Below are 25464 nucleotides of genomic sequence, written 5' to 3'. Positions count from 1 at the left end.
TCAAAAGTTTACGCAATTAAATTTGATGTTGGAAAAATTTTCTAAATTTGATGTTGGAAAGTAAATTCACCACTACATTTACCTCTAAAACTTGATACAGTTTTCAAAAAACAACGAGCAAGTAAAGTCCCAATTCACTTACAAGACAAAATTAACCCATTACTGGACATACTAGAACAATATGAAATCATTTCTCCAGTAAATAAAGAAGAACAGCCAAAAGGTAACATATTTATAAACCCCGTTATCAATTTAGAAAATAGAGAATCATTGAAAATAGTTCTATATGCAAGATACTTCAATTCACTCATTGATGAATCTAATTGTAATTGGCCTATTGAACCAATTCAAGTAATCCTCACAAAAATAAACGGTAATTATTTCACAACAGCAGATATGAATAGTGCATACAAACAAACGCTGTTAGATGAACCATCACGAAAATTAACACTATTAGTTATTGAAAATCAGCAATATGATTTCAATAGATCATTCTATGGAATTTTCATAGGGCCAGCAGCATTCTCAGCACTCATGAGTAAAATTTTCTGACCACTCGTACTCAATAAAAAGCAATCACATAGTTGGACGATGTTTTTATGCAATCAAAAACAAAAGACGAAAGATTCATTGTCCTAGAAAAATATCATCAGATGTTATTACACGAAAACATGAAAGCAGCACCGTATAAATCACATTTTTTTCTAACACTTGTAAAATTTCTTGGACATATTATAGAAAGAAACACTATAACTCCATCAAAATCTCGCATAGATGCACTCCAAAAACTTCAACCACCATCCAATAAAAAGAAAATAGAAAATACAACAATTTCTTGGAATCTTAAGTTCCTTAAGTAAATACGTATATAAAATGCAGTTATACTTAAGACCATTCTACAACATCTTTAGTCAACAGAATAAATTTGAATGGACAACAGAACATCAAAGACGATTTGAAAATTTCAAAACTCTTCTCACTTGTAGAATCGGTAATTCTAGCAAATTTTTGACTTACCGACCGTGTATTTTATCCTAACATGATAGGGAAAATATTAGTAAATTTGGTTCAAAATCGGGTTATGGTTAGTTTATTGGGATAGTATGACTTTGTTGCTTGGGTCAAGATTTGACACCGAAGTCAGTTGGTATTTAGGTAAGTAGCGAAGGGGGGATTCAACTGATAAGAATCATACGATTTCGGTACTTACCCGATTTACGATGCCAACCGCAGGGGGATGTATTTACAAAACGTGAACAAGTCGATAAAAACCCCGGACTTGGGACCCGTCAGCTTCGACAGGGGGAGTAGGTAAAAGGGAAACCATAGGGGGCGGTTGTGATTAAGGGGATGACACCACCGATATGAAGTGGCGTGACTTTAACAAAAACGGAGCACAAATAGAGATAAGAAGTGGAGGTTAGAGAGCGGATTTTAAGGAGAACGAGTTAACGAGCGTAAGATTCAGTAGGTCCCAGTTGTGGTCGCTATCTGAACTCATCAGTTAATTGTTTCACAGCGAGTGAAGTAAGAACGCAAGTCGAAGTGCCTTGTGGAGTATTAGTTAGAGCAGAAGCTAGCACAAGACAGAGAACTTAGTCGACACGTGTACTGACCGAGTACGTAGAGAAGAAATTGTTGAGCGTGTACAGATCGCAAACCATTCTGTTGTATATTAATAAATTATGCGCTGGCCGAACTAGTAGGCCCTTTGTATTCATTCAGACTTATATACATTGAATTCATTAGAGAGAAAGGAATTCGTGATACGCGACTTCAAGCGAGATATAGCGAGCAAGAGCATCACTGACCAAGGGGGAGCAATAGAATACAGTAGAGGATAACTTACCACTAAAATAAGCCTTTCGGGATTGTCGTTAATACCGAGCCTTAGTGCCCCCTGCTTTAGCACGGTAAAAGGGATAGCTTCGCAAGACTGTGTGTGAAAATCCTAAAGACGACATTGGCGCTCCTGGGTGGGCTTTGTCCTAGACTGAAGTTGCAAACGAACGAACAACCATCCCGTGAGCAAACACGATGATGAACAACGACGATAGAGCTGCATTGGCAGAGGCTGCTGTGGCGGCAGCGAACGCTTTGGACAGGCAGCAGGGAGTCTTTGGCTTTGGCACCATTCGCCCCGATCGGTTTCCCTCCAGTAGCTATCAAAACTGGGCCGACTGGAGGAAGCATTTCGCCTGGGTTCCGGATGCTAACAGATGGGAAGATGAACAGGCTCGGATGGTGTTGCCTACGTGTCTGACAGGATGGGCTCTGGATGAATTTACCAGTATGCCAGCCCACTTCAGAGAGGAGGAAGACGGTTTCCCAGCGCCAACACTTGCACGGATGCTGGCCGAACTAGATCAGCGTATGATGCCCTTCCAAACTCAAGCAGCGGCTAGGGCGGAGTTCAAAAGTCTGATGCAAGGAGACAAGGAGGGTTTGAGGGAATTCTCTCGGCGAATCCGATCACTTGGAGATGTTGCTAATGGAAATGTGGGAGCTCAAGCTCGAGACGATATGAACCGAGAACAGTTCATAGACGGGCTATTTGACGTGGACCTTCAAGACCTACTTCTGCGAGAAGATCTTGGAAGCCTAGCGCAAGCAGTTGCCCGTGCCCAAGCCTTGGATCTTGTGAATAAAACGTCCAGGGCCCGGAACCGGAGAAAGATGCACCATGCGAGGGTTGCCGAAAATGTCCCAGAGCCGGGTGCTGAGGCTGGTCGGAGTGTAGGCGGACAGATCCCTCGAAACCAACCAGTGGAAGCTAGTCAGGGACGTCAGCAGGCGAGCAATGACCCCCGCATCGACCAACTGGTGAGTGTCCAGAATGATCTATTAGCTCAGATGCAGAACATGACGGCCGTGATGGGTAGGTTTGTTAATTCTATCATCCCCGTTCCCCACCCGGAAAACTTACCGCGGTCGGAACCTTCCCAACGACCCCGACAACTATACGAACCCCAACCCGGCGAGAATAGATCGAACTTATCTCCTGGCCTTGGAGGTCGTTACGGAATGAAAAACCAGATACCCCGTGGGAACTGTTTTGGCTGCGGCCAGCCGGGTCATTTTGCGAAGGAGTGCCCCCATAAAAATTCGGATCATTTAAACTACCAAGGGCCGGGGCATTGAATATGCATCAGGGAGGTTTTGTCCCGGCCGAGATAAAGAATCAACAGCGAGTAAATCACCCATCCCCCACTTCCAACCCCTCTATGTACCGCGTGGACCCCACGACGAGCCCTCAGGTGCAAATGAGAGGCGAAGGCTTTCGAGGAACAGAGCAGGTTCAGAAGACTTTATTCCACCAAACGACCCCCAGTCGACTGGAAGAACCTAAACACCTCACGAGTATCCAGTGTCAGACAGAGAGTTCCTTGGAATTCGTGAGTGTTTGCCGAGTGCCCGAGGCACCATTCGGGCTAATAGCGAAGCGATTTTGGGCGGGCTACCGGTAAAAGCACTAGTGGATACGGGGGCTACGATCAACCTAATACGAAGCGAGGTGTACCATAATTTGACTACAGCCCCACCATTACGGCCCTAGAAAGGGACACTAGAAACAGCGGATGGAAGGCAAGTGGGAGTCGAGGGATGGGTGACGGCTAATTTGGAGCTAGGGTCAATCGACGATGAGGTCGAGGCCCTGGTGGTGCCTGAGCTGAAAGCGGAAATGATCATAGGACTTCGGTCTTTAAAGGAGCATGAATGCTCGTTAGATTTCCAGTGTGACAACCTCTGGACGGGACGGAAAGAGGGATCTATAGTTCCCCTGCAATATGAAATATTGAAGGTGACCTCATTCCCTAAACACCCGCCAGAGGACGATAATTACTGGGACATAAACTTGTCACATAGGCCGCCGCAACTCCTCCCAGCGCATAGTACCCCCTTACCCGAACCACACACTCCTCGTGGTGGGTCAAACGTTGAGTCATCATATGCAATGGGGGATGTTGTAGAAGGTTTGCCCTCCATCAGTCAGAACCACGAGGTGCAGGGAATGCAAGAGGAAGGGTCGATGGACTTTCAAGTACAGGCTAAACGACATCTAGATGAAGATATAGAGAAGATTCTAGAACTGGCAGCTCCCGAAGTGACAGGAACGGAGAGGGACCGGCTGAAACAGTTGATCAGTACTTATAGAGATGTGTTCGCTTTGACAGATGCCGAACTTGGCCAAACTAAATTGGTGACACATCGGATTGATACTGGAGACTCGGCCCCTATCAAGATCCCCCCATCGAACATCTCCCGCAAAATTGCCGATCATCAGGGACGAAGTTAAGAGCATGCTGGAGAAAGGGATGATTCAACCCTCAAAGAGCCCTTATAGTGCACCAATTGTCTTGCAAACGAAGAAAGACGGGAGTTGGCGGTTCTGTGTGGATTATCGGAAGCTGAATGATGTAACGGTCATGGACGCATTTCTGATTCCGAAGATACATCAAACGTTGGATGCTCTTACCGGGCAGAAGTACTTCTCTTCCCTCGACCTGGCGAGTGGGTATTGGCAAGTGCCTGTAGCCGAGGAAGACCGACACAAGACAGCCTTTGTGACACCGGATGGAGGATTCTATGAGTACGTTATGATGCCCTTTGGGCTGTCCAATGCTCCAGGAACGTTCCAGCGGCTCATGAATGAATTGTTTCGGGACCACCTGTGGAAGTGGGCCCTAGTATTCCTCGATGATGTGCTGGTGTATAGCAAGTGCGAAGATGACCATTTTGCACACCTGAAAGCTACCTTCCAGCTACTACGGGATGCAAATTTGAAACTGAAGCCGAAGAAATGCAGGTTGGTACAGAAAGAAGTGACCTATTTGAGCCACATAATTGGAAATGAAGGTATCCAAGTGGATCCCAAGAAAGTTGAAGTGGTTGAGAAACAGCTTAAGGGGGTGAGGTCTTTTCTCGGATTCTGCAATTACTACCGTCGATTTGTGAAGGACTTTGCTGGGATTGCGAGTCCCCTGTCCTCTTTGACGAAAAGGAATGTGTCCTTTATCTGGAACGACGAATGTCAGACAGCCTTCGATAGACTACGGAAAGAGCTTTTTACGGCCCCAGTTATGGAATTTCCTGACTATACGGGAACCTTTATATTGGACACGGATGCGAGCAATACCAGCTTGGGCGCTGTACTCTCGAACGTCATCAACGGGGAGGAGAGACCACTTATGTACGCTAACAGGGTACTATCAAAAACAGAGACGAATTACTCAACGACAAAACGAGAAGCCTTGGCTGTGGTGCAAGCGGTGAAATGGTTCAAACCCTACATCTGGGGGGTAAAATTTGTCCTTCTCACCGACCACTCCAGCCTTCAATGGCTCTTTAGGCAGAAGGAACCCGATGGAATGACCTTCCGAATGCAACAGCAGCTTCAAGAGTTTGACTTCAATGTAGTCCTCAGAGCTGGGGCTAAACATGGAAATGCGGATGGCCTTTCCAGGATGCTAGAAGAAGGGCCCGACTGGATGCCAGGGGAGAAGGAGAAGGCATTCGGGTCTTGCCCAGAGCCCATGTCTCTCGAATTGGCCTTACAGAAAGCAAAGCAGCACCAAGTCGAAACTGTCACAATGATTAGCGAGACCCAGTAAGAAGACGAGGAAGAAACGATTACCTGGGAACGGACGCCCTCTGAAATATCGACTCTGCAAAGAGAGGATGACGCGATGTCTCAGGTGTTCTATTGGGCGGAGTTGGGAGGCGACGCGGGTGATATGCCATCTCTGGGGACAAACCTCATTCCCAAAGAGCAGGCGATACAGTACGGACCCGAGGCCCTAGCTTACTGGTCTAGATGGAACGAACTAAGTATCCGAGGGGGGTGCTCTATAAAAAATGGTTCCCAAGGGATGACTTGCGTCCGGTATTGCAGACGATTGTTCCCGCAACCGGGCGGAAGGAGATCCTCAACCAGCTGCACTCCTCGCAGATTAGCGGCGGAAACTTTGCAGTTGAAAAGACCCTCGCTCGAATTCGTCAACGGTTCTGGTGGCCCACTATGAGGACAGACGTGGAGAAGAAGATACAATGGTGCCTCACTTGTGCAGCGCGGAGCACAGGAGGAAAAAAGAGGGTCGCTGGGCTTGTCCCGTTTAAAGTGGGGATCCGATTCAACACATTGGCGGCGGACATCCTGGGGCCCGTGACGTTGGCAGCAAAGTCTCGTGCGAAGCACATCTTAGTGATGACGGACTTGTTCACGAAGTATGCAATTGCCGTCCCACTTGTATCCACGGATTCGGCAGAGGTGGCCCGGGAGATAGTCGAGAACTGGGTACTCAAGTTTGGGGCACCGAACATCCTGCACACCGATCAAGGGAAGAACTTTGGGAGTAATCTCATCCTCGAAATGTGCCGACTGCTGGGGATCGATAAATCTCGCACTTCCCCGTACCACCCCCAAGGCAATGGACAGGTAAAACGTCATAATAGGGTAATCGCGGACGTCATTTCAAAGTACTGCGCGGACAACCCCCGGACATGGGATACAGTATTGCCCTACTTGAATTTCGTCTACAATACTACCATCCACCGAATAACAGGTGCGACCCCTTTCAATCTAGTACATGGACAGGAATGCCAGTACCCAATCGACCTGTTCTACCCAAAACCCTACGACGAAGTTCCGACACAGGATGGGTTTGTAGAATGGCTCGACGAACAATTTCGAGACGCCCATAGCAGCGCTCGAGAGCTACTGGGAACTAATCAGCGACGCCAGAAGGATCAATATCGGAAAAGAGTTCACGGAGAACCGTACGCGACGGGAGACAAAGTGTGGGTTTGGGCGAAAGAGAAGATAAAGTCGAAGAAACTCTTCCTACCATGGGATGGGCCCTATGTGGTCTTGGCCAAAGTCTCTGAAGTGAATTACAAGGTGGCCAAACCCACCACCCCCGCAAAGGTCCAGTATTTGCATTTTAACATGTTGAAGCCGTATGTAGAGGAGAACCCGCAATCCAACGAGGCTTCCCACCCTAAGCGTCCGACCCCTTCACGGTCGGTCAGATTCTCTGACGAACCTGGAATTAGAGACGACGAGTTGGAAATGGCCATTGGAGAGACCCACGAGTTAAGACCATTGAGTTTACCTACCCCACGACTACCTCCGAATGCCCGGTTGAACGACAAACCCCTATAGAGCCCTAACCCAATAGAGGATCCGAACCAAATCGAAGCCGAAGTAGTGGAGACTTACGACGCAGCCGAACTGGAGACCAGAAGGGAAGACGACCATCCGAACGCGCCAGCGGACCAGGAACTCGCTCCACCAGAACCTAACGAGTCCTTGGAGTTGAGGGGAGAGCACGAGGCAGAGGGCGAGGGACGACCTAGTCGTAGACGGCGACCTCCTGTTCGCTTTGGGATTGACGAGTTCGAGCGGGGCTAACTCCAACACCAATCAGACAAACACTATTAAAACTTTCTTTACCCGTTATACTTATTAGCTAGATAAATATGGACCTCAAAAAAAAATTAAAAAATAGGGCATTCCAAAAAAAAAATTAAAAAAAAAAATTATTTTTTTTTGCTTTAACTTCATAAGGGGGTTTCTGGACGTGGACCCCGGATCGGTACAAGCGCGCTGATGGACACCACTCTGTGAGGAGGGGAGGATGAGGCGACCAGGAGGGTGAGAACCAGTCCGACCGGTTGTGAGTCTAAAACATTTTATATATTCATGAACTCAATATAATGCTCATCGATGCTACTATAATAGGGTGTGACCCCACCTCATGGATATCATTATGTCGTTTTAAACATTCATATCTATCTAAATGGATGAGGTTGGATCACACCGTGAGGAGTAACTTGATGGCAGTCATGTCCCCGAGTCAGCTCAGCTGACCCCTCATTCATGGTATAACCATACGTGCTTTTATTTGACGGGGACTGACTAGAGGTTTGCGATCACACGATACAATTTAGTAGGATGCGTTAGGCGACATTAAAGAGGTTGAGGGTCATTAAAGACTTAATCAGGTTAATTTAGAGCAAGCTCAGGCTTATTCATAGCATACAAGACTTTCGTGACCAGGCTTGCAGGTTAACCGACGAACATGACAGATTACAATCTTAAGTAAAAGCAACCGATTGATTGACGGGCCGTTGTGTCGCCTCGATACGAACATCTGAACAGGTGAAGATAAGGGAAAAAGAGAACCACGAAGGCCGAAACCGTGCATTGTTACTATCAAAATTCAGTCGTTAAGAAACCGTCGAATTTTAATAAATTCTCTAAATTACAAAAGAAAAAAAAGCCGCCAAAATGACAATTGTGTGGAGATCCTTCATCCTCCGAGCCTTCCTCACCATCCTAGACTACCAGGAAGAAGATGAGTATATAACTCTTTCACTGAAGAGTGGTGCCTCCCTGCACCTATTGGCAGACACCGCCTCCTGGCTTGAGTTCCGGTTGTTTATGCGAGGGCAGGGTGCCCCACGGCCTTTCCGACACTACCCTAGAGTCGAAGAGACGGTGCTGGATGTGAGCACAGCTCTCTGGAAGTTCGATCCGAGGGAGCCCGATCTGGAGAGTTGCTCAACTGCGGGCCATTTTCATGTACATGAGCCCGCCCTGGACCCGGCATCTGACACTTGCTCGACCGAGGGTCAACCGCCTTCGGAGAAGTCTGGGCGGGAGAGATTTTTCAGTTGGGAGAGTGATGAGGACTCTGCAAGCACCCACTCAATTTCCCTCTCGGACATAGCAAGGGCTAGGAGGAGGAGGCCCAGTGATAGGCCCAAAATTAGGGACCTCTTTGACGAAATCAGACATACCATTCGGGAGGAAGAATATCGGGCGCTCCAGGCCCAATGGGGAGAGGGCAATTGGTCAGACGAATATGACGAATCCTCAACCAATTCGGGTGCCGAAAGTTAGGAGAGGACAGTTTATAAACTCTCGCTAATAACCAAGGAAATTATAAAGGAAGGAACTGATTAAACTTATAGCTTAAACTTAAACTTAACTATGGCTTACACCTAAATAAAGTATAGATTGCATATAGTCAGTAATTCAGTATTTAATGAAGGAAAAAAGGGGGGAGAGAAAAACCTAACAATATTCGGGAGAATAATAGAATAGAAGGGAAGACTGTAGAATCGGTAATTCTAGCAAATTTTCGACTTACCGACCGTGTATTTTATCCTAACATGATAGGGAAAATATTTGTAAGTTTGGTTCAAAATCGGGTTGTGGTTAGTTTATTGGGATCGTATGACTTTGTTGCTTGGGTCAAGATTTGATACCGAAGTCAGTTGGTATTTAAGTAAGTAGCGAAGGGGGGATTTAACTGATAAGAATCATACGATTTCGGTACTTACCCGATTTACGATGCCAACCGCAGGGGGATGTATTTACAAAACGTGAACAAGTCGATAAAAACCCCGGACTTGGGACCCGTCAGCTTTGACAGGGGGAGTAGGTAAAAGGGAAAACCATAGGGGGCGGTTGTGATTAAGGGGATGACACCACCGATATGAAGTGGCGTGACTTTAACAAAAACGGAGCACAAATAGAGATAAGAAGTGGAGGTTAGAGAGCGGATTTTAAGGAGAACGAGTTAACGAGCGTAAGATTCAGTAGGTCCCAGTTGTGGTCGCTATCTGAACTCATCAGTTAATTGTTTCACAGCGAGTGAAGTAAGAACGCAAGTCGAAGTGCCTTGTGGAGTATTAGTTAGAGCAGAAGCTAGCACAAGACAGAGAACTTAGTCGACACGTGTACTGACTGAGTACGCAGAGAAGAAATTGTTGAGCGTGTACAGATCGCAAACCATTCTGTTGTATTTTATTAAATTATGCGCTGGCCGAACTAGTAGGCCCTTTGTATTCATTCAGACTTATATACATTGAATTCATTTGAGAGAAAGGACTTCGTTATACGCGACTTCAAGCGAGATATAGCGAGCGAGAGCATCACTGACCAAGGGGGAGCAATAGAATACAGTAGAGGACAACTTACCACCAAAATAACCCTTTCGGGATTGTCGTTAATACCGAGCCTTAGTGCCCCCTGCTTTAGCACGGTAAAAGGGATAGCTTCGCAAGACTGTGTGTGAAAATCCTAAAGACGACATCACTGAACAAATATCAAATACTATTCCAGATCCCGATCAACAATTTAATTTTATGCCATGTGCGACGCCTCTAACTTTGGCATCGGTGCATCATTATTACAATTTCATAACGGAACATATAAAATGAACCTCATAGCAGCAAATTCTAGACTGTTCACACAAGCTGAACTTAGACTCTCTACACTTATGAGAGAATGCACAGCCATAATATATACACTCACAGAATATGAATTTTTAATACTTAGATCAAAACATCCAACAGTTCTATTCACAGATCATAAAACCATTATTTTCCTTTTTACACAAAAATCAAACCCAAACCATAGAGTTAATAGATTTCAACTAATTTTAATGAAATTCCCAAACTTACACATAGTTTGGTCATCAGGAAAAACCCTCGCACTACCCGATACTCTTAGTAGAAATACACCACCTGAAGTATTAACAAGGAAAACAACAGTCGAAAAACCACAAAATATTAAGTTTTTTCTAGCAAAAGATGAAACTTCACCAAGATTACAATGCGAATATGCAGTAAAAACTTACATAGACCAATCACAAATTAATAATCTACAACATTTTTCATTATATCTAGATTGTCAAAACAATCACAACGAAGTAGATCTACTAGGAAAAATTACATTTAAACCAATACCATATTCATCATGGATTAAAAACAATACACTGCAAAAACCAATCAAACAAAAATCATACAAAACAGATCTATTCCCTTTAATAGAAAAAGAAAACCTAACTGATTATATAAATTTATCAGGCCCACCGAATAATGACTCAAAGTTTACAATAAACCAAGTATTTAACCTCCATGACCCACTAGATACAATACCTCTATCAAAAAAATTGAAAAGCTTTTCCTCTCAATAACAGAACAAATAACACTCGAATTTTTACAAAAACATCAAAACCTTGACCCAGTTATTAGACAATTAAAAATTTGGCACAAATTTAAAACCAAACCGATTAAAGCCGATATCACCATTCTAGGAAATAAAAACCTTCTCAGATATTTCAGAAAAATTAATAATACCTCTAACAACGAGATTGCAGATGTTTTAGAATACCAAACTTCAACCACCATCCAATAAAAAGAAATTAGAAAATACAACAATTTCTTGGAATCTTAAACTTCTTAAGTAAATACGTATATAAAATGCAGTTATACTCAAGACCATTCCACAACATCTTTAGTCAACAGAATAAATTTGAATGGACAACAGAACATCAAAGACGATTTGAAAAATTCAAAACTCTTCTCAGTGAACAAATATCAAATACTATTCCAGATCCCGATCAACAATTTTATGCCATGTGCGACGCCTCTAACTTTGGCATCGGTGCATCATTATTACAATCTCATAACGGAACAAATAAAATGAACCTCATAGCAGCAAATTCTAGACTGTTCACACAAGCTGAACTTAGACTCTCTACCCTTATGAGAGAATGCACAGCCATAATATATACACTCACAGAATATGAATTTTTAATACTTAGATCAAAACATCCAACAGTTCTATTCACAGATCATAAGCCCATTATTTTCCTTTTTACACAAAAATCAAACCCAAACCATAGAGTTAATAGATTTCAACTAATTTTAATGAAATTCCCAAACTTACACATAGTTTGGTCATCAGGAAAAACCCTCGCACTACCCAATACTCTTAGTAGAAATACACCACCTGAAGTATTAACAAGGAAAACAACAGTCGAAAAACCACAAAATATTAAGTTTTTTCTAGCAAAAGATGAAACTTCACCAAGATTACAATGCGAATATGCAGTAAAAACTTACATAGACCAATCACAGATTAATAATCTACAACATTTTTCACCATATCTAGATTGTCAAAACATCACAACGAAAAAGATCTACTAGGAAAAATTACATTTAAACCAATACCATATTCATCATGGGTTAAAAACAATACACTGCAAAAACCAATCAAACAAAAATCATACAAAACAGATCTATTCCCTTTAATACGTAGCACTCAGCCCAGTAACACCATTGTAATGCTTATTATTATGAATATACAACACTTCGTGAACACTGGGTAGCGAAATTCGGATTACCGGAAATCCTTGTTACAGAAAATGGCACTGAATTTATGAACAACGAAATTATCACTTTATGCCACTTATACAAAAATACACTTAAACCACGTACATCTCATGCACCTTCGACTAATGGATTAGTCGAAGGCATGAACTGTTCATTACATGAATATCTCAGATGTATCAATAACGGAAATGACACACGATATACTGAATGGTCAACAGATGTAAAACTATTCCCCTTATCTTATAATTCAGAAATCACAACTACTTTAGAACTGTCACCTTATGAAATGGTTTTCAACCAAAAACCACGAAAACCGATAATGTTCACAGCAAATTCTTCAAAAAATACACATGGTTATCGTCAACCCACTAAAGAATTAATATGTTACAAAAAAAAAACGAAACAAAAAACAGAAAACCTTTTTTCAGAATCATATATTTATGTTGACCAATTACACTAAATGAAGCAGTAAAATTTACTACCGAAACAGCAAAAAATTGATATATAAACTCTTTTCCCATATGCAATAGATGTTCTTAAAATGAAATAAATTGAAAATTTCAACCCCCCAAATAAAGCCGTAAAATTAATAATTTCAAAGTAGTAAATTAATAAAAGTTGCTTATAAAATTAAAGCAGTACTAGCCTTTTTGAAGACGCTTCATTATAGTTTTAAATATTCACTCGCTCACAATTCTATCCACAATCGCACAGCTCGCTTACGAAGAATTGCTTAAAATAATGAACTTAAGTTTTAACTTTCACTGATAATAACTCTAACCAGTTTTAACTATTTTCAAATTTTCCTTTAACCCGGCTGGAAAGGAGTTATATAATTAGTCAAACTAACCAAAGCAGCTTACTAAAAACCACGAACCACAACTTAACAGCATGACTAAGAAAAGAAAAACCACGGTAACCAAACCGGAATAAAACCAGCTTAGAACTGGATAAATTAGTCTTTTGAAGACTACTTTCAAGTCTGAACACAAAAGAACGAAACACAAAAAAGTCAAAAAACAAACCTAAATTAAACAATTCGAATTTTGAAGAAGAAGAGACAACCAAGACAAAAAGTGAAAAAACCAGTAATAAATAAAGGTACGAAAGGTGCGAACGCAAAAGGACCCTCAAAAAAGGAGAGCATGAATTTATACTCCACTCCTGGCCTAACCTACCAGAGAGGACGTCCTGCGCATGCTCTATAGCCGGCCTAACCCACCGTGCTACATCCACGCTTCGTGACCCTGGATGTACACGCTTTGATATTTTTGAAGAGAGTTACTCAAGGGTGAGTAGCTCTTAAATATAACCGAACTAAACAAAAACGCTTTTGCGATAAAAATTAAAACAAGATCATAACTAAAAACAACATTAACAACGATTTGTATATCTGAATAATACAATCCAGTATATAGATTACATACAGCCAAAAAACGAGCAGCAAGGAACTTGACAAGCCAATCACACTTCAACTACGGAATGGCAAAACACACCCGACATGCTGCTTAGAGTCACTACACTCAAAGGATTTAGAGTACGACTTGGCATCGCAACAAAGGAAACCCATTGAAACAGAACAATGGCCATCTCGATGTTCAAGTATACGTACAGATCCAATTCACCAGGCACTCCATCCAAAGTCAAACTACATGCCACATCCGAACGAGATTGGATTATTGCTATTCTCCAAGAAACCAAATCAACACTCATCACACCCGATCAGAAATCATGATACGATCTCCCGAAACGATCGTGATAACAACCCTGCTTCCTAATCGGAAAAAAGAATATGCTCGCAACTTCTAAAAAAAGACACCATGATCCAGCCTCCACTACAGTAGAACACTGAAGAGCTAAAACTCTGTAAGCCCCGGATGGGTGGAACCAGATCTAAACTAGAATTTATTATTGGATATGATTCTGATGTTTTATCTCTATAAAATATTGAATACTAACCAATCATACTCCATCAAACTAACAACCCATTTATTTGTAAGTGCTGAAACTACTTGTAGTTTCAGCACCAGAACAATTTGAGTTAAACTTGGAATACAGTTGTTCTCATTCTGGAAACTAACTCGCATAAACCGGTATACACTAGATCTATTGAGACTAAGAGATATAAGAGTAAGATTAAGATTGGTATTAGACTAAGAAGCTGCACGAATCTATCCGGCCGTAAATAAGATAGCACGACGAGCAGACGGTGTACCTTATCTGAAATTACTCTATGAGTTTACCGATAAGCATAAAAACATACTTATATTTTTAACTGGTACTTTATATTAATTTCCTTAAACATAAAACGGACTACAGAAAAACAAGTGACGGTTAATGAAAAAAAAATTGACCGCAATTCGTCGAATTAAATGGTAAAATACCAACATCTCACTCAAGCATTGTCTTACAGTTGTATTTTTTATGTTGTTTTTATCGTTAAAGAATTTTACAAGACGGTCTAGCTAAAAACTATTGCTTTTCAACGAGTGTTTTTGAGTCCAACAAAGCAATGCCATGAAAAATAAAATAAATGTTTAGGTGATTATGTTCTTATCAAAAAGTTGCTTGATTGATCTTATGTTGTTTTAACGCAAATAAAAGCTAGAGTATAAACCAAACACAAGCTTGAATTTGATTGGACCAAAAAGCATATAAAACAAGACCAGATGGCCAAGCGGACTGAAACAAAAAATTAGACACATTAGCAGTAGTCTCACGCCGGTCAACCGGGTATGAGTCCCCGTATACGCAGACGTTAAAACATGTAGTCCCGATGGGCTATATCCCCATTTGACCGTTTGTACTGTTTTTTGGTTCTAATTCGGTTCAGCCTTGATTAAGATTGACCGCCAAAAGAGCAGTTTGTCTCAAGGACATTATTACCGGTTCTTGTGGCTAGCTTGCGCCGATCTGTACCGTTTTCGGGGTAGATGAAAAAAATATATACGATGTTTTTGATCCATAGGAAATGCCGAAATTTATCTATTGCCTGAGCTATTTATAGAGAATTATCTCTCATTAATTTGCGAAATTAGATCAATTTCGGAGATTAGAGCAAGCACATTTTGGCGCCCCACAAGGGACATCGTTGATAATTCCCTTTCTAGAGTTTGAAAGTTTCTCGGCAGGAATTGGTTGTCGAAAAAACAGCAACAAATGATCGCAGATCGAAAGTGGTAGCTGCTCTGTCCAGCCTCCACGAAGACGAGGAGAGCTTCGCGAAAGTGTGTCCTCAGAATCAGGGCTTCAAGAAGGGATACTGTGGCACATTCCGCTTCAACTTCTGGCAGTTCGGCAAGTGAGTCGAAATCATAATCGACGACACACTTCCAGTTAGGGACGGCAAACTCCCCTTCTGCAGAGTTTAGTATTGCGACACAAGAGATACTTGCTTAGTTCCCTAAATAACGGATTTTGGAGGTTCACGAACGTGGGTGAGTCTCGATAAACGCACAGTGGTGCTGTCCTACCATTCAGACTACGCCAAGTTCATCTGCAAGCCAGTATCGATTGAAGCCTTTTCCGAGATCAAGGCTGTCAAGTGTCAGGTCAACAACAGACGTTTTGTGGGAGTTAAAGAAGGGATCGCTGCACAATATATCTGCGACTGACAGTTCTTTTGACACCCGAAACCGGTGACAGCCCAATCTTCAAAACTGTAAGACTCGACTAGTTTTTAAAAAAATCTATTTGTGCAATAAATTTTTTTTACGATGTCCTACATGTTGAAATTTTCTCTGCAAGCTAGCAACCGGTAATTTTTTGCAATACTCAAAAAATTTGGACAGTTCCGTTGAACTGAATTATCTTACAATCGGTACTTAGACCGTTTACTGGACATTTTTTTTTCGATAGCAAAAATTTTTGGATATATGTGAACGGAATAACAATCCGTGAAATCGGAACATAGACAAAATGTACTGGACTAGTTTTTTGGTTCGGTTAATGATTGGAACCTGCTGACCAAAATTTTGTGAAAAAAGTAAAAAAAAATTGTCAAAAAAATCCTCAAAACGTCCCCAGAATTCTGCAAAACTGTGCTGTAAGATGACACCAACCTTATGTTAAGTGGTCTGGTAGCGGAATATCAGGCAAATTACGTTGAGTTTTTCCATCCTCAGGTTTATTCCGCGTGTGTTGTTGGAACTTAACCAATTTGCCTGATCCCCCACCCACCTTTGGTGGACCTGAAAGCCAGTTCGCTTCAAGTAAGTCAAAGTTGTTCCTGCCTGTCTGATTTTTGTTTTCGTTGCGTGACAGTAATGTTAAGTGGTCAGGTACGGTGATATTAAGTGAGTTAAGTTGAATTTTTTCATCTTCAGGTTTACTCCGTGTGTGTTGTTGGAGTTCAACCGACCTACTTAATTTTCCAACCCCATTGGTACTTAAGCGTAACATAGCCGTCGCATAGGTCTCTTAAGTGTATGGTATTCATTCTAGGAGCTAGTTCCTTGGATCACGCGCTCCGAAAACTTCCCGCTCCGTCCCAGAAGCGAGTCAGAGATACTTGCTTTACAAAGCCAGGTTTAAGTTTGAACGTTAACGCTAGGGACTCCTAGAAAACAATACAGTACTACCTTCATACTTACTTATCTCACCGTAACGACCTTGTAATTTGGCACGACTCCATTAATAACTCGATAAGTAGGCACCGCAGCAACAATAACCGCAATCTGAGTAGTGAGCAACTTGTCAATTTGTTTTTAAAGTATAGAACAAACATTTGTGCGATCGTATACTGTAGACGGAACGGAACCGATGATATAGAGGAAAGTTTAGTTTCAACAGATATTCTCGTTCTAAACGTCGTCAAAGACTTTATCTCTAAGCGTAAGGCTAAGGATCAGGTAATAATTGAGAAGTACAAAGAGCTTCACCAGCCTCCTTCCCTTGAGTTAAAGGCTTTCCTCCTTCTAAGGCGTTATAGCGCTAATCTTAACATCCTTAAGACTCGTAAGAAGCGAAACCGCTTACCACGTAAAAAGCGATATGCTAGAAAAAATAGACTTCAGGCCGAGTCTTTGAGACGTCAAATTCCCCCGTCTTGTAAATTAATGTTGATATAATAATGTAAATTTAATTACGTATCAAAAAATTATCTCATTTTGTTGACTGTTTTCTTTTTAGTGAGCATCCGTAAAATATTGTCAATTTGTGAAAAACATGGACGAAAAACTCCAAAGCAAGATACGCAAGTTATTTGAAACCCGTCTAAGTTTAGAAAAAAAACTGCTTAAATGTCACTCATTATTACTTGACTACATTGAGAACAATAGCCGCACCGCAAAAATTGATAATGATGTTCACAAAAAAAAAATTGCTTGGGAAAAAGCTGTTGACGTCAATGAGCAATTAATTAAGTTAGAGGGAAAAACGGAAAACCCTGAAAAAATTATTGCTCAGCAAGACCTTTGGCTTATGAAAGTAACCGAAATGAACAAAAAAGTAATGCATGAAGCTCAGAGTTACAAGATGAGCCTTGAACCTTCGTCTTTCCCAGCAACCGGCATTACAGGGAGCAAGGGATTTTTACTACAAACTAGGTCTGAGACATCCTCAAGCTCGCACAAAACAAGAGATTCAGAAGCACGAGTTTCTGAAAACAGGTCTAAGGTCTCTAATAAGTCCAAGGAAAGTAGAAAACGTGAGTCACATAAGTCTGATAAATCTGCTTTCACTCGTCATACCTCGACTGTTCACACTTTGTCATCAAGTTAGAAACGGCATGAGTTAGTTTTGGTAAAACGACGCCACGAGGAGCTGGAAAGGCAGTATCAGGTATCTATAAGACTTAAAGAGCAAGAGAACCATTTTAAGTTCGAACAAAGTCAGCTGGAACTAGAGCAATTGGCTGAAAGTCATAAAAAGCTACCAATTTAAATAGAAAATCAAGCGTTTGAACTTCAGGACAGTTCATCTGAGGTTAGCGAGAAGGTAGCGGTGTGTAACTCGACAGGAGTAAGTCAACCTATTTTAAAAGTAGCAACCGATCGAACTAATGATTGGGTAGAGTCTGTTAGTTCACAGGCACCTCCTGACGTAGCTAGGGCGCCAGGTTTGCTGGCCTTCACTCCTGTACCCGTTTTGTCACAACCAACGACTTCCTCCAGCCTTGCTCATGCAAAAAACACAGTTTATACTCATAACCATGAGCACACAGCATTGAGTGACTTTGGAATCTATCGTCATGGACATCGGCCTATGCCTCGGTTTGGCAGTGCAAACCTTTTGCCATTGCAAGCTTCGGTTCCTTCTGTTTCAGTCCCAGTTAACAATATGCATTCTAGTGCACCTGCGTTACCACCACTGTCTGCTGTTCCTTTACGGGCCATGAATTCAAACATAACTAATGGTGGTTTTGCCAACGGGCAACCGCAAACGTTACCTGTCCCGATGTTACCAGCCCAACCTGGTACTGTTTTTGTTTCTTCGTCACCTGCATTTGTTGGTGGCGACTTCTCATCTTCTTGAGTAAACCCACCGCCGATTTTCCTTTCGGCACCTCATTGCTATTCAGCGCCAGTCCATTCACAACATAATGTTCCCTCTGTACCGCATACTGTGTCACCGAACAATAATGATTATTACACAAGTGATGCAAACTTATAGCGATTGGCAGCTACAAGTCCAATAGTCAGGCCCGTTCAGTGTTGCAATGCTGGAAGCCTTTTTTCTAATTTGACAAACGTTGTCCCACCGTGTAACACCGCTGCCCCGTATACAAATGGAGGGACTGTGTATTTCAATACTCCCCCAGTTCAACCCCAATATGTTCCGCATTTTCTCAATCATAAAAATACTGGTTATCAGCCAGTCAACGAAGACTACGTATCGTCTTCCGCTTATCCGACCCAAGGTTATTCATTGGATCGACCTCTCTACGCTCGTGATATGGCGGAATTATTAATGCATAGCTGCGAAGATCATCTTGCTGAATGGAAGTTAGCCCAGTTTGACGGCAACCCGTTAAACTGGCACGAATGGTTCGGTCAGTTTAAGTCCACCGTTAATTCCGCTGTTCTCACAGATGATACGAAACTGACATACATAAAAACGCTCGTCACTGGCAAAGCAAAAACCACAATTGCGGAATTTAGTTATAGTGGTGTTATGTACAAAGATGCACTGGCCACCTTGCAACGGAAGTTTGGGCAACCTGACGCTATTGTTGGCGCGCATCTTGACAAGCTGAGTACCTCTCCACCATTTAAGATGCACAATTCGGAAAAAATTATCAGTTTCTCCTCTGCCATACCCGGCCTCGTAGCAGTTTTCTAATCATTGTCTTTCAACGATGATCTAAAGAGTGTTAACCTGTTAAACCAAGCTGTTAGCAAACTTCCGCCTAACCTCAAGGAAACTTGAACAATGCATACTGTTGGGCACAACTGGCAGCGCCCAACACTTTTAGATTTTAATAACTGGTTGGAAGAAAAGGCCGAGGGGCATGAAAGATTACGTGTACTTAACTCTAAGGCAAAAACGAGGAACCAGTTAAGCCAAAAACAACCAAAGTTTTTGCAGCAAACACCAAGGTAACTAGTAAAGCACAGGATAAGTCTTAGTTTCCGCCGTGCATTTTGTGTAAGGGTAGTCATGCTTTGTAGAACTGTGCTGTTTTCAAGGAAAAGAATGCTATTCCCCGAACAAAATACGTAGCTGAACAGAAACTTTGCTTCGCTTGCCTCAATGGCAATCAAAGTTTCCGGCAATGTTCTAGAGCTAAAAAATGCCCGAAGCCAGAGTGCGATAGCACACATAATGTCTTGTTCCATGGAGCCGACAAATTTTTTTCCTCGGACGGAAAATTCAAATGTCTGAAGTAGGGCTGGAACAAACAAATCCAAGGAGAATACAAACACTTCCACCCATGCCGCTGTTAGTGATGTACATGACATTGAATCGTCTAAAGGGTTGTTGCCGATTGCAACACTTGGTGTGTCCTTGGATATAACCAGTCTCCTGACATTGGTTCTTTGTGATAGTGCATCAACTCACTCTTGGGTGTCTTCGTCACTCGTTAACCGTCTCGCGTCTCGGCTTAATAGGGGAGCCCGTTAACTTGTTAATTAGTGGTTTCAATTCAACCACCGTGGTTGAGACTCAGAGGGTCAAGTTTACAGTTTTCTCCGAGCCGAATGATAGTAATTTCGTATTTTCTCTGTGCATATGTTAAAGACAATATTGGGATTGGCTCCGAATTAATCAAAATTGCTGATTTGCAGAATAAATATCCACAATTAGCACCTATAAAGCCCACTCAATATACTTATGAGAATGTTGAAGTTATATTAGGACAAGACTACTACCACCCGGTTAGACCCATTGAGTTCGTCTTGTGAGATGATAAAAACTCACCGTGATCCGTTCGCCTACCGATAGGTTGGGTCATAAGTGGTCCGTTGCCGCCGTCCGTTGTTTCTATTTCTTCGTGTTTCGAGTGTGTTGTTGAAAATTCTTCTCTGACCGACGAGATAAAATTCTGGTACGAGTTGGAATCTTATGGTGCTTTCAAACAAGTCGATGCCCGTTCCACCGCGGATAAACATGCTTTATCTATCCTAAATTCTGAAACCGTTCACAATGGCGAAAGATACATTGTGCCTATGCTTTGGATTGATAGTAATGTCAGTCTACCAAACAACTATTACTCGTCATTCGCCCAATTCAAAACAATGGAGAGAATGTTAAGTAAAGACCCTGAACTGCGCGAAAGATACGCAGACACAATTAGAGAGGTCATTAGGAAAGGCTATGTCATTACCGTCGAACCGCATGATCCACATTAGCGTTCCGATCGCGAGTGGTATCTTCCGCTCCGTCCCGTCGTAAATCCGAATTAGCCGGGTGTTGTGCGCCGAGTCCTTAATTGGGCTTCTAAGTTTCACGGCACATCCTTAAATAAGTCCTTATTGGTGGGTCCGGACCTACTCCAAAGTTTAATTTTTGTACTTCTCCGAATCCGTCAACACAAGAACGCCGTCTCCGCGGATATAGATGGTATGTTCCTCCAGGTAGAAGTGCTCGCCTGCGATCAAATTTCGCTCCGTTTTTTGTGGCCGGAGATACCACTTCCGATGTGATAGTTAATCAGTACACTCGCCGTATATTCGGCGCACGGGATTCACCTACATGCGCCAATTTCGCGTTGCGAAAAACAACAACTGATAATATGTCCACATACCCTGAAGCCGCCTCAGTCGTAAGTGAAAAACTTAACATGAACGATTAATTGGATAAGTTTGAGAGCGTTACCCATGTAAATAAAATTAGCCACGATTTGGTTTCCTTATTAAAGTTGGGAGGATTTAATTTGACTAAATTTGTCCGTAATGCTGATGAAATCACTTCAGCAATGAACCCCGAGGATTGCAAAACCTCGTCGTCACCCATCAAAGAAATATGTAATGGTGCCAAACAATCATCAAACTTCTTAAGGCTAAAGTGGGACCATGTGAAAGACACATTGGTTGTTAGAAGAGGCGTGGATTGTTCTCTCGATAAGGCAATAACTCAACGAACCGTCTTGAGTTTTGTCTCTTCTGTTTTGACCCTGTTGGGCTGGTAGCTCCATACACAGTTAGGGCCCGTCTTTTGCTTAAAGATATTTGGAAGATCAGTGGCCAAAGTTGGGACGCCAAATTGGCGGAAGACTAAAGAGATAAATTTCTCGAGTGGCACTCCGGTCTCCCTCTCTTAGGGCAATTGACTATTCCCCGTTGTTACTTCACAGAGCATGTGGATCAAATTGAGCTCCACATGTTCGGTGACAGCTCGCAGGACGTTTTCTGTGCGGTTGGGTTTTTGCGTGCGCTGGCAAACCTATTAAGAATCGTAGTAAAATTGCCACATACTCGCCATTTATCGGTGCCGCTGGTATCATTCGTTCCACCGGAAGGATCAAGCGCTTAGTGAATACCGAGTTTGATACTAAGCACCCAATATTACTCGACGCCCGATATACCCTAGTTAGTTTGTTGGCCCGCAGTCTCGACCATAAGCGTTTTCATTAAAGTTTAGACTACATGCGCTGCATTTTAAATATGAAATATGCAATACTCGGGTTGCGTCGACTACTTCGGTCGATCGAAAATCAATGTGTAACAAGCCGTAAACGCAAAGCAAACACCACCTAGCCGATTATGTCCGATTTACCTGTCGAACGTCTCGGATATAAGCAACCACCCTTTAATCATACGGGTGTGGATTACTTTGGACCGCTTTATGTTCCGGTTCGCAGAAGCACTGAAAAAAGATGGGGATTTCTTTTTACTTATTCACCACCAGGGCTGTTCACTTTGAGATTTTACCATCTCTGGACACCAGTTCCTGTGTCATGGTTCTTTGCGCGTCGTGGTACACCAAGCACGATCTGGTCGGACAACGGCACGAACTTCGTTGGTGCGGAAAAGGACTTACTTGCTTGCATCAGGAGCTGGAACGGCATGGCTCCGACCATTTTTACACACAAAGGTGTTACTTGGAAACTTAACCCGCCAGGCGCACCCCATCATGGCGGCTCCTGGGAGCGCCTCGTCCGAAGCGTGAAGCGCGTACTGTACAATATACTAGGCAGTAGGCGAGTCACCGAAGAGGTGTTAAGAACAACGCTCTGCTCAGTTGAGCAGGCTTTGAATTCGAGGCCAATCATTCCCGTTAGTACTGATTCACGTGAGTTGAAAGCGTTAACCCCAAATCACTTTTTGCTTGGACAACATGCCACAAGCTTTCCTTCGCTTTTACCTGGGGAGCACTTCGATCACAAGAAAAGGTACATGCGAGCGCGGTCATATGCTAACGCGATTTGGTCTCGTTGGCTTCGCGAATATGTTCCCTCGCTGAATAAGCGTGTCAAGGGGTACACTCATTCTGACTTCACTTTTAAACCAGGCGATCTCGTGTGGAAGATTGAGCCCGATAGTCTGCGTGGGTACTACCCTCTCGCACGAATTGTCAGGCTAAACTAGGGACAAGACGGTTGCGCTCTATCCGCCCTTGCTAAGACCGCAACCCGTGAAGTCACTCGGCCGACCGTTAAGATCGCTCCAGTTCTTCCTCCTTCAGGGGTGGGGGGATGTTGCAACGCAAATGTAAGCGAGAGTATAAACCAAACACAAGCTTGAATATGATCGGACCAAAATGCATATAAAACAAGACCAGATGGCCAAGCGGGCTAAAACAAAAAGCTATACATAGTAGCAGTAGTCTCACGCCGGTCAACCGGTTCGAGTCCCCCCATACGCAAACTTTAAAACATGTACACCCGAGGGGCTATATCCCCATTTGACCGTTTTTACTGTTTTATGGTTCTAATTTGGTTCAGCTTGATTACGGCTGACCCCCAAAAGAGCAATTTGTCTCAAGGACGTCATTACCGGTTCTTGTGGCTAGTTTGCGCCAATTTGTACCGTTTTTGGGGCAGATGATAGAAAGTTATACGATGTTTTTGATCGATAGAAAATGCCGAAATTTATCTATTGCCTGAGCTATTTACCGAGAAATATCTCTTATTAATTTGCGAATTTGGATCAGTTTTGGAGATTAGTGAGCACATATGTGAAACTTTCAACCATGAATTGCTAGTAGTTATAGCAAACCCGAGTCGTAATTTTCCACCTAATTTGAAGCAAGATTTGAGCGGCGGTTTGAGTGTTTTTTTAGACAATTACGCTCAAAATCTTGCTTCAAAATGCGCGGTTTTTGGGCGGTTTTTTTAGATAAACCGTTCAAAAACCGCTCAAACCGCTCATTTTGAAGCAAGATTTTGAGCGTAAATGTCCAAAAAAACCGCTCAAACCGCTCAAATCTTGCGCGGTTTTTGAGCGGTGTTTTTAGATAAACCGTTCAAAAACCGCTCATTTTGAAGCAAGATTTTTAGCGTAATTGTCTAAAAAAACCGCTCAAACCGCTCAAATCTTACATATTTTCCAGTGGTTATTTTGCTCGAGCATTTGAAAAAAGTCACTCACATTGTTTTTGGTCAAGACATCGAAAAAAATATTGCTCGATTTGAGAACGGTTAAGCTTTTTTTTTAAAATTGTAGATAGTATTTCAACTGCATCTTAGCGTGGGTTGACCAAAAATGCTTATCCTACAATTTCCATACTTGAAAAAATGCTTGTACTACAATTTTTTACAGTTTCATAGACTCAGAAAATTGTTTAAAAAAATCTAGGATAAGCGTTTTTTCATATATAGAAATTGTAGGATAAACATTTTTCATATATGGAAATTGTATGATAAACATTTTTCCATATATGGAAATTGTAGGATAATCTTTTTTTCATAAATGGAAACTGTAAGATAAGCATTTTATCATAAATGGAAATTGTACGACAAGTATTTTTTCATATATGGATTTTGTAGGATAAGCATTTTTTCATTGACGGGAAATTGTAAGACAAACATTTCTTGGAAACTCAAATGAGGCTCAATTATTGTTTAAACATACCCATAAGACGTGCAATCTCTGAACAGAGAAGAGAACCAACAGAAAAATCAGAGGGTTTTAGAGGTTGGAACCTCAAACTCTTCATTATCTGTAGGCAAATCTCCTCAACTCTTGAGAGAGAAAAAATTTCCTAAGCTTACTCCTAGATGAACCAAAACCATAAGGGAGGAGTTGTCTCAAACGCCAAAAAACCTGTTTTCCTGATGGAAACGTTCTCCAAGCAAACATACTCCAGTTGTGATCCGCAAGTTCTGTCATCAGCATAAATTCATTTCCTATAAAAAACTAAATTTTACACGTGCGAGAAAACAGAAAATATTCAACACATACGTAATTAATGTTCATTGATATGATTTCTGATCCAAATTCAGAACTACTCGAATGCAAAAGTATCAACTTTTAAGGCCACCACCGGAATCATATATGAGATTACTGGGTCAGAAGTCAGCCAAGCGACGGCGCTCAGAAGCAGAATACTGCACTGATTTACAAAGTAAAATAGGGCAGTAATGTGCTTCTCGGCGCCATCGATTGGCTGACTTCTGACCCAGTCATCTCATATAAGATTCCGATGGTGGCCTTAAAAGTTGACATTTCTGCATAGGTCAGATTGTAAAATTAAGCTGTTATTATTTGAAAATTTGTGATTACTATTTCTCCTGGATAAGGTTTGATATTACAGTTCAATGACATCATGATATTCTAAGATCATGACAATTATCTCATTTCAAAGTAAAAAAACTTTTGAAACCGTTTTTTTGCCTAAATTCTCAAAAAAAATGAGATAAATCATGAGTATCACTTGATAAATGGATGGACA

The sequence above is a fragment of the Symsagittifera roscoffensis genome, chromosome 5 (assembly GCF_963678635.1).
Source record: "Symsagittifera roscoffensis chromosome 5, txSymRosc1.1, whole genome shotgun sequence".
Classification (NCBI taxonomy): domain Eukaryota; kingdom Metazoa; phylum Xenacoelomorpha; order Acoela; family Convolutidae; genus Symsagittifera; species Symsagittifera roscoffensis.
Note: the sequence above shows the minus strand (reverse complement) of the source record.